This window comes from Pundamilia nyererei, unplaced genomic scaffold, assembly GCF_000239375.1.
Source record: "Pundamilia nyererei isolate P.nyererei 1_Seehausen unplaced genomic scaffold, PunNye1.0 scaffold00117, whole genome shotgun sequence".
In the NCBI taxonomy this organism is placed as follows: Eukaryota; Metazoa; Chordata; class Actinopteri; order Cichliformes; family Cichlidae; genus Pundamilia; species Pundamilia nyererei.
The window spans coordinates 2,046,748-2,054,757 of record NW_005187518.1 but is presented as its reverse complement, the minus strand read 5'-3'; the positions used below and the strand labels follow the sequence as shown (position 1 = coordinate 2,054,757).

At 36.1% G+C, this 8,010-nt stretch overlaps 1 pseudogene; it reads right to left on the bottom strand.

Annotated features, from left to right (window-relative positions):
* Positions 1–2,351: 2,351 nt before the first annotated feature.
* LOC102204707 (extracellular calcium-sensing receptor-like) lies at positions 2,352–7,292 on the bottom strand (annotated as a pseudogene).
* Between the last annotated feature and the right edge of the window lie 718 nt (positions 7,293–8,010).

Genomic DNA, 8,010 nt, shown 5'->3' with positions numbered 1-8,010 from the left:
TACTCCACAGTTCCGATCCAATCTGACAGGGGTCCCAAAGCCGCCACCAAGAATCACATCTGTCCGAGCATTAGAAGAGTTGTACATAGACAAACAGGACCACCGTAATCCAAGTAGTTCCTCGCGTGTATAAGTGATTGTCAGTGAGAGTGAATGACTCCAGGTGAATATCGCCAACAACAATAAAACTAACGTGTAGAAGATCTCCATCTCGGCAAAAAGTTAAAACCACGGTTAAGAACAGAGTTAAAGAAAGAGAAAGAAAACACTAATAAACACCTGCTTCAGGTCGCCACAGGAGCAGCGCCCTCACATGCACAGCGCCCTCACATACACATGTAATGTAGGTTCATATCTGTAAAATAAGGATATACACAGGTTCATTTAAATATGAATTAACAATGTAAATCACAATTCCTTACAAATGGATATGTAGAAAAAATATTTTTCCAATACATACTTTTATAGAGTACGGTTATACAGTACTCTTAGAGTAAGTTACGGTCATCCATTCACTTCCACTTTCACATCTGTGATGCATAGATGTGATATTAAGATCTGTCATCAGTCTGATACTAATTTCATTCTGAAGTTTACATGACATGCTGAGGAAAATTTACAACATTGGACCCTACTCTAAGAAACTGTCGTGGATTTAACAATGTCTTTGAAGTGTGGTTTAAGATAAAGTGTATAATGATTTTACATCATGTGTAGCACCATCTTGTATCAGTACAGAACCTGATGTCACTAGGTTGGTTGTTTGGTGTTAAATTTTTTTGCTAGATGCACTGAAATGGGGTAATCCACCTGTGGGCCGTAATGTTTGGGTTTGTAGATCACTTTGCAAATGACAGTTGTGTGGATAACTGGCTTGAGTCAGTTGCATCGGTGGTTCACCAGACACATAAGTTGAAGTTGACACTGTCTGTTCTGTGTTTGCCATTGAGTCATGTGGAAAAACCAAGCGTCACATCAGCTGGCAGTGCAGATGTCCTTAACGTTCAATGAGTAACCTAGGCTAAAGTTATTTGTTACACTACTCGATACTTTCTCATTAGTCTGTAAAATGACCAGTTATGTTGTTTGGATGAGCTGCATTTTATCGCATAAAATATTGCTGATTGCATCCAATGGACATCTGCTCTGCCAGCTTGGTTTGTATACTGACCCAGCATGGAAAAATCAGATCTGGCTTTAGCTTGTTGGTCCAGTGAACCACTGGTTCACCCACGCAAACAGCCTCTCCTCTACAAAGTCCTCATGTATAAAGTACTTAACTATACTCAGCATTACAGTTAACAAGTGGATTCTCCCATTTCAGTGCAGCAAGCCATCAAGAAAAAAGAAACACCTATTGCTTAAAACATGGAAGGTGAAAGTGGACAGCATCCTTGTTTTTTTTAAAACATAAAACTCATTCCCGCTGCTAGGAGCATTATGACTCTTTTTAGAGCAGTGCTCCATGGGGTAAGTTACACTTAATACATGTAGAGTTTAATGTCCACCTTCAGTAGCTAGACTTTGTGTCACTGACAATGGGCCAATCTACCTGGGAGACAGATTCCATTCAGCATCAGCAACAATGTACCAGATGTGAGATGAAGAGCTAACACAGCGCAAAGGCAAGAGTACATGATCAGCAGTTTAGAGGTATTTTAGACATTCAACACCAACACATTTTTTTTTTGTTAACTCTAATTTTTGTTTACACTAACAACTCGTGTTCTAAAGTACCATATATTGTATTTCGTTCTGATCTTACACCAATGAAGAGCTTGACTGTTATTGCTGTTACCAATATATTAAGAGAAAAAAAGTTAATCTTTCCTGATTTCATTTGCTATGTATCTATGTCTAGCTGCTCTTTGAGAATCATGAATAAAACACATCCATAGACAATGCAAAGCAACTACTGTCATCAAGTTAGACTGTGCTGCAGTCAGCAATGGTTATGCGTGGAAGCCTGTTGATAATGAGAACGAACAAGATAAGGAATAATAGATACTCTTACTGTTCTTATCAGCATTTTATTGCATGTTATTCAAATCAAAACCTTCCCGAGTTTGACAGAACAAAATAAAAGGCATGTCATGATGAATGTGTAAATGACTCAATAACCTTTAGCTATCAGTCACTTGGTATGTTTTTTTTTTTGTTGTTTTTGTTGTTGCTGTTGTTTAGGTAAGTTGCAAAGTAAGTAATAAAAACACATCACAAAGGAGAAGTAGTTTCTATAAAGACAGTATCAATTGGAGTTGTATCCTGCTGACAGCTTCTTTCTATTCTGACAGGATGGTGACCAACTAATTATGTACAAATGATCAAATTAAAATCCCATTTTACCGCATTCATTTTTCAGAGTGAATTTGGTGCCTTCTTCCCCATCATGTGTTTCTTTGTATTCTTCTCTGGTTTCGTTAGGATTATATAACATTTGGGTATGAAGATGCAAATTAGCAGTCCAAAACTGGAAGCAAGTATAGCAAATATTTCTACAGCAACACTGAACTTCCCAGGAGAGCTGACATATGCTGGGACAAATGTAATCCATACTGCACAGAATATCAACATGCTGAAAGTGATAAACTTGGCCTCATTGAAATTATCGGGCAGTTTTCGAGCTAAAAATGCAAAAATAAAACATAAAATAGCCAAAACTCCTATATAACCAAGCACAGCCCAAAAGCCCACAACTGAGCCTAGAGCACACTCTAATGTGATCTTGTCTTTAATTTCTTTAAAATTCTTAAATGGAAAAGGAGGAGAAGTTGTTAGCCAGATGATACATATGTTAATTTGAATAAGAGTGAATGCTGTAACACAGAGTCTCTGCTGTGTCTGCCCAAACCATTTTTTAACATTACTACCTGGACGTGTAGCTCTGAAGGCCATTAAAACAACCATAGTTTTTCCCAGAAGACAAGAGATACAGAGGACAAAGGTGATCCCAAATGCTACATGTCGGAACATGCAGGACCATTCAGAGGGCTGACCAATGAAGGTCAGAGAACACAGAAAACACAGAATTAAGGAGAAGAGCAGCAGGAAGCTCAGTTCAGAGTTGTTTGCCCTGACAATAGGAGTTTTCCTGTACTTGAAGAAAATAAGTATCACACCAATCGTCATGCATGCTCCGATTAAAGATGCTGCAGTAAGCAGAGCTCCCATAATGTCTTCATATGATAGAAACACTGCTTCCTTCTTTATACAGGCATCTCTTCTTTCATTTGACCAAAACTCATGTAGACATCTCACACAGGTGACTGAATCTGGAAATGAATATTGAAGTAAATGTTACTCTTACTGAGTATAATAGTTTATGCCTGCATTTGCATCTACAACAACATCCATGTAATATTCTACTGGTACTGTACAGTCAGAACCAACAAATATACTCAGTGACTGCTACACTGTTTTGTGGTTAGGTGAGGATGGATAAATGAGACATTTAAAGTGTTCAATAGCTCTTGTGATTATAGCATATTTTTGTTTACATTTTAAAGCAAAGTGCATAATGTTATAATTTCTTTCCAAGGAGCACAGAAGTAGAAATGTTCATATACAAATTCATAAAGCTCTGCATACACCTCTGTTTTTTGGATATAAAAATTGGCAATGAAAACAACCTCAAATACTATTTTGGGACCTCATTTCTGTTATTGAGAGGAGAAAAAAATTAACTCAATGAACTCAATTATTTTCCATCAACAACAAACACCAGCTACTATTGAGAGGCCTATAGTAGCTGTGACAAGAATTATCATGTCACAGTAAGAAAGTGGACTACTGTATGTATAAATATGATTTTGTAAGCCGCCAAAATAAATACAGAAAATAAAGTGAACTTATGCAATATAGCACAGAGTACTTTTTGATTTCTTCACGTAGTTCATCTTTCTGAACTACTCCACCTATACAATCCCAACAGAGCACTTGGATCGTCCAATCACATGCTCAACCTAGGTCTCAACTTAAGTCAAGAAGTGATCGGGCCTTTGCAACCGTGGCACCTAGACTCTGGAATAACCTCCCTGTTCATATTCATACCGCCGAGTCTATCCAGTCTTTTAAATCTCATCTTAAAACCCATCTTTTTACTTTGGCTTTTGATTCTAACTAGTTGGCTGTTCTAGCTTTTTGTGTTGTTACCTATTGTTTGTTGTCCTGTTTTATTGTTTTGTCTTAATTTTCTCATGCTTTTACTGACTGTGAAGCACTATGGTCAACATTGTTGTTTTTAATATGTGCTATATAAATAAATTTTGATTGATTTGATTTGATGTGAGAAATTTTTATCTCATTTTATTTTTCAATTCTAATTCATGACTGAGACCTGGATGAGCACCAGAAAATGGATGGATGATTTCCACTTCACCATGTACCATATTCATATTGATAGCTAAAGAGGTTTTTACTGTATAACCATATCCACACTGTACACTGAACTCAAGATTACTCTAAACAGAAGACTGTGTTTTTATTATGAATGTCGATTATGTGTAATATTTATAATTTTCACTTTGTTGTTGTTACTCCTTTATATGTTTTTTTTATTATTTTGGTTGTATTGGATTATTATAAGGCATCAGTCCTTATTTTGACAGTGCAGCATCATTTATAAAATGACAAGTATCTCTTGTTATTTTATATTGGTTACTGGTATGAAGTGTGTTAAAATACCAGAAATGGTCTGAAAACCACGCAAACATTTCTTATTGTGTTCATAGAGCTACAAACTGGAGCACTGTTCTTGATCATGTCTTTATCTTTCTACAAATGAAAATAAACATAATAAAAATTCAACATGAAATATATGGTAAAGATGGGATTTAATTTACATTTCTATATGTGGCTTTACTGTTCATAGTTTAAGAAGGCGATCTGGATGCTGATGTTATCTGCAGTAAATATATACCAATTATTTAATTTTAAAAACATCGTTTAAAATGATTCAGAAATTCTCCAATGAGCTTCTAACATGTGTTGGAAGTATTTATAACTGACAATAACTTGCCAATGAAATGCAAAAAGCCTTAAAAAAAATATCACCACACCTGTAACGTTGCTGATTTCTCCCTCTGCACATCTTATGCAGTCATAGCAGCAAACAGGCCTTCCTTTCTGGAGAACCTTGCGTGTTCCTGGGGGACATTTCTCACTGCAAACTGACAAAGGCACCTGGATGAATTTTAAGTAATTTATTAAAATTTAAGCATTAAAATAATGACAATAATAATGCAAAATAATTTAAATACAAACTGATATCTTAAAAGTAAAATAGAAGGGAAAATGTATCGCAGCGTACCTGCTTTGAGTTTTTTGCCCAAATTAAAGCCTTGCTTTGCAGATGTAGCTGTTTTTCTACAGCTAATGATGTATCATACAGACCAACTGTTACAAACTCCACAATTCCGTTTTCTCTTGGCTGCCAGTTTATAATATCATACTTTGCTGCTGGATCTCCATTCTCGTTAAAGTGAACCTCATCTCCTTCCTTTGTTGTGAAGTGACTCTTTCGTATGTGTTGTAGAATCTAAGATATATGACATAGCTAAATTAGTTTTGACAGATATGCTGAAAACGGACTGGCTGAAGAATATGAAAGAAACCATTTCTTTAAATTAAAACAATTTTCTTGCCAATGTGACTTAATATGAAAAATATAATTTAAGCTAGTAAAAAGCTCACCATGAATGGATCTAGCTGCACATTTTTGTTACATGTTTTGTTACAAATCAGGATATTGTGAAGTGCATGGGCCACAGCATACACTCCTTTGTAGACATTGTTAAAGATAGGCATGAGAGACATGTCAATGAAGCTGTTTTGAACTCCAGTCATGTCTTCATGTCCAGTACACTCTCTCTGAATGTCTGATGATGACTTCAAGTCCTTGAATTTACAACTAAATAGTGTCTCCCAGAACTCAGTAAACAGTTGGGTATTAGACGAATTCAGTGGCTTCTCAGTCAGTATGAAATTTCTTAGGCCACTGACATGTGCTATGGGAATGGAAAGACCTATGGCACCATCCAGTATGTGATGTATGTCCATTTCTGCAGTTTGTGAATCAAATATCCAAGACTCAGTGCCTACCCACTGATACCCAGACAAGTTATGGTACAAGAACTCATGTAGAAGCACATTCAAATCTGGACGGGAAAGGAAAGTAACAATCACCTTGGAGGTTGAAGCCTTTATAATTTCAATTATCCTTTGTATTTTGGCAGATGGATCTGTTCTAAAGAAAGATACTGAATACTCCAGACAGATGCCCAGCTGCTGTGCAGTTTCTGTGAATGTGGCCATGCCATTATTTCCATAATCACTGTTGGTTCTGATAGCTCCAACCCAAGTCCATCCAAAATACTTGACCAAATGGGCCAGGGCTCTGCTCTGGTAGTAGTCACTGGGTATTGTTCTGAGGAAGGATGGGTACTTGGTTTTGTCACTGAGACAAGCACATGTAGCCAAATGGCTGATCTAAGAGAGTACAAAATTATAAAAATGTATATATATATAGAAATGACAAAAAAATCTATCTATCTGTCTTTAGATATAAAGAAAGAAGTCTACACACCACTGGTAGAAAAAAAGGTCCGGTGACAGTAGCTAACGCTATTGTTGTAGAAGAAGAGGTTGCTCCTATTATGGCCTGTACATGTGCAGATGTGGTACATGGTGTCTTTGACGGTACAGACACATTACCATTGGCCAAAGCTAGTGTAACTCCTACACTTCTTGCAACATTGTCACAAGTATCATAGATTTTATAACCCAGAGAGATTCCTGGCAGTAGGTCTGTACTTTTATTAATCTCCTCAATGGCAAAAAGCATAGCCTGGGCAAACTGCAAATCTCTGAAATTTAAACTTAATTGAGACGATAATAGACACTTATGAATAATTTGCTTTGCATCATGTTCTTTAAAACAGAGACTAATAATTATGTATAAATCATTAAACAGCAACATAAGCATTACAAACAACAATATTTGATGCAAACAATTTATAAAACTGAGAACGTTAAAATATTTATCAAGTCTCATTAGCATCTACATATTTCAAGCAGATTCTTTTCAACTAAATTAATTTCTGCGGTGTCATTTACCTGGCGCATTGTAGTGGCAGAGGTTTATTCATGTAGGAATCCTTTCTCTCTTTCCAGCTTGTGTGAAAAGAGAACATACCCCCCAGTATAATATCCCCATTCTTAGATAGCAGTGGGTTCTCAGGATCTCCTCTCTGTCTGCACACTGGCTCCTCAGCATGAGAGACAGATGCCACCAACAACAGTTGTAGAAATGCCCATCCCTGCTCTGGCCATTTCTGTGTTGATGTCATTTCTTGAGCTAAGCCACTTAGTGGCATTAAAAGTATCTTGATGAAAATGAAAGTGTACTGGTATTTATACCTTTCAGTGCAACATTAGAAATAATACAATAGTAACAGTGTATTCTCTATAGACCTACAGGGTTGGGCACAAGGAGGGACCTGCCCTAATTTGTATTTTAATGTAGTTTAATATATGTAAAATAATAGTATACACACATATCCCCATTTAAATATGTAACAGTGCAAAACTTCTTAAAAATAAATATGCACAAAATTTTTTTTTGCGCATGTGAAATGTGCATTGAGCTCTTCTTATATGGCAATGAAGGTCATATATTTACTCTCTTATCAAGTCAATATCTTAATTAATAAGTGGATGCACTGAAATATTATTTACTGTATTTCATACAATATTTTGGGCTACTCTTAGAGCTTTACACAACAAGTCACAGTCACTTATTCATCTCCATATTCACATTGAAGATGTAATATTGTGAGTCTAAATTCATTTGCTCACTCTCACATACGTACATTCTTCTTTCACATTCATATATTACTGTATACATGTTTATGAGGGCATATTTCAATTCATTTCAATTCAGTTTTATTTATATAGCCCCAAATCACAACAACAGTTTCTTCAAACCACTTGATATTGTAAGATGAAAAACCT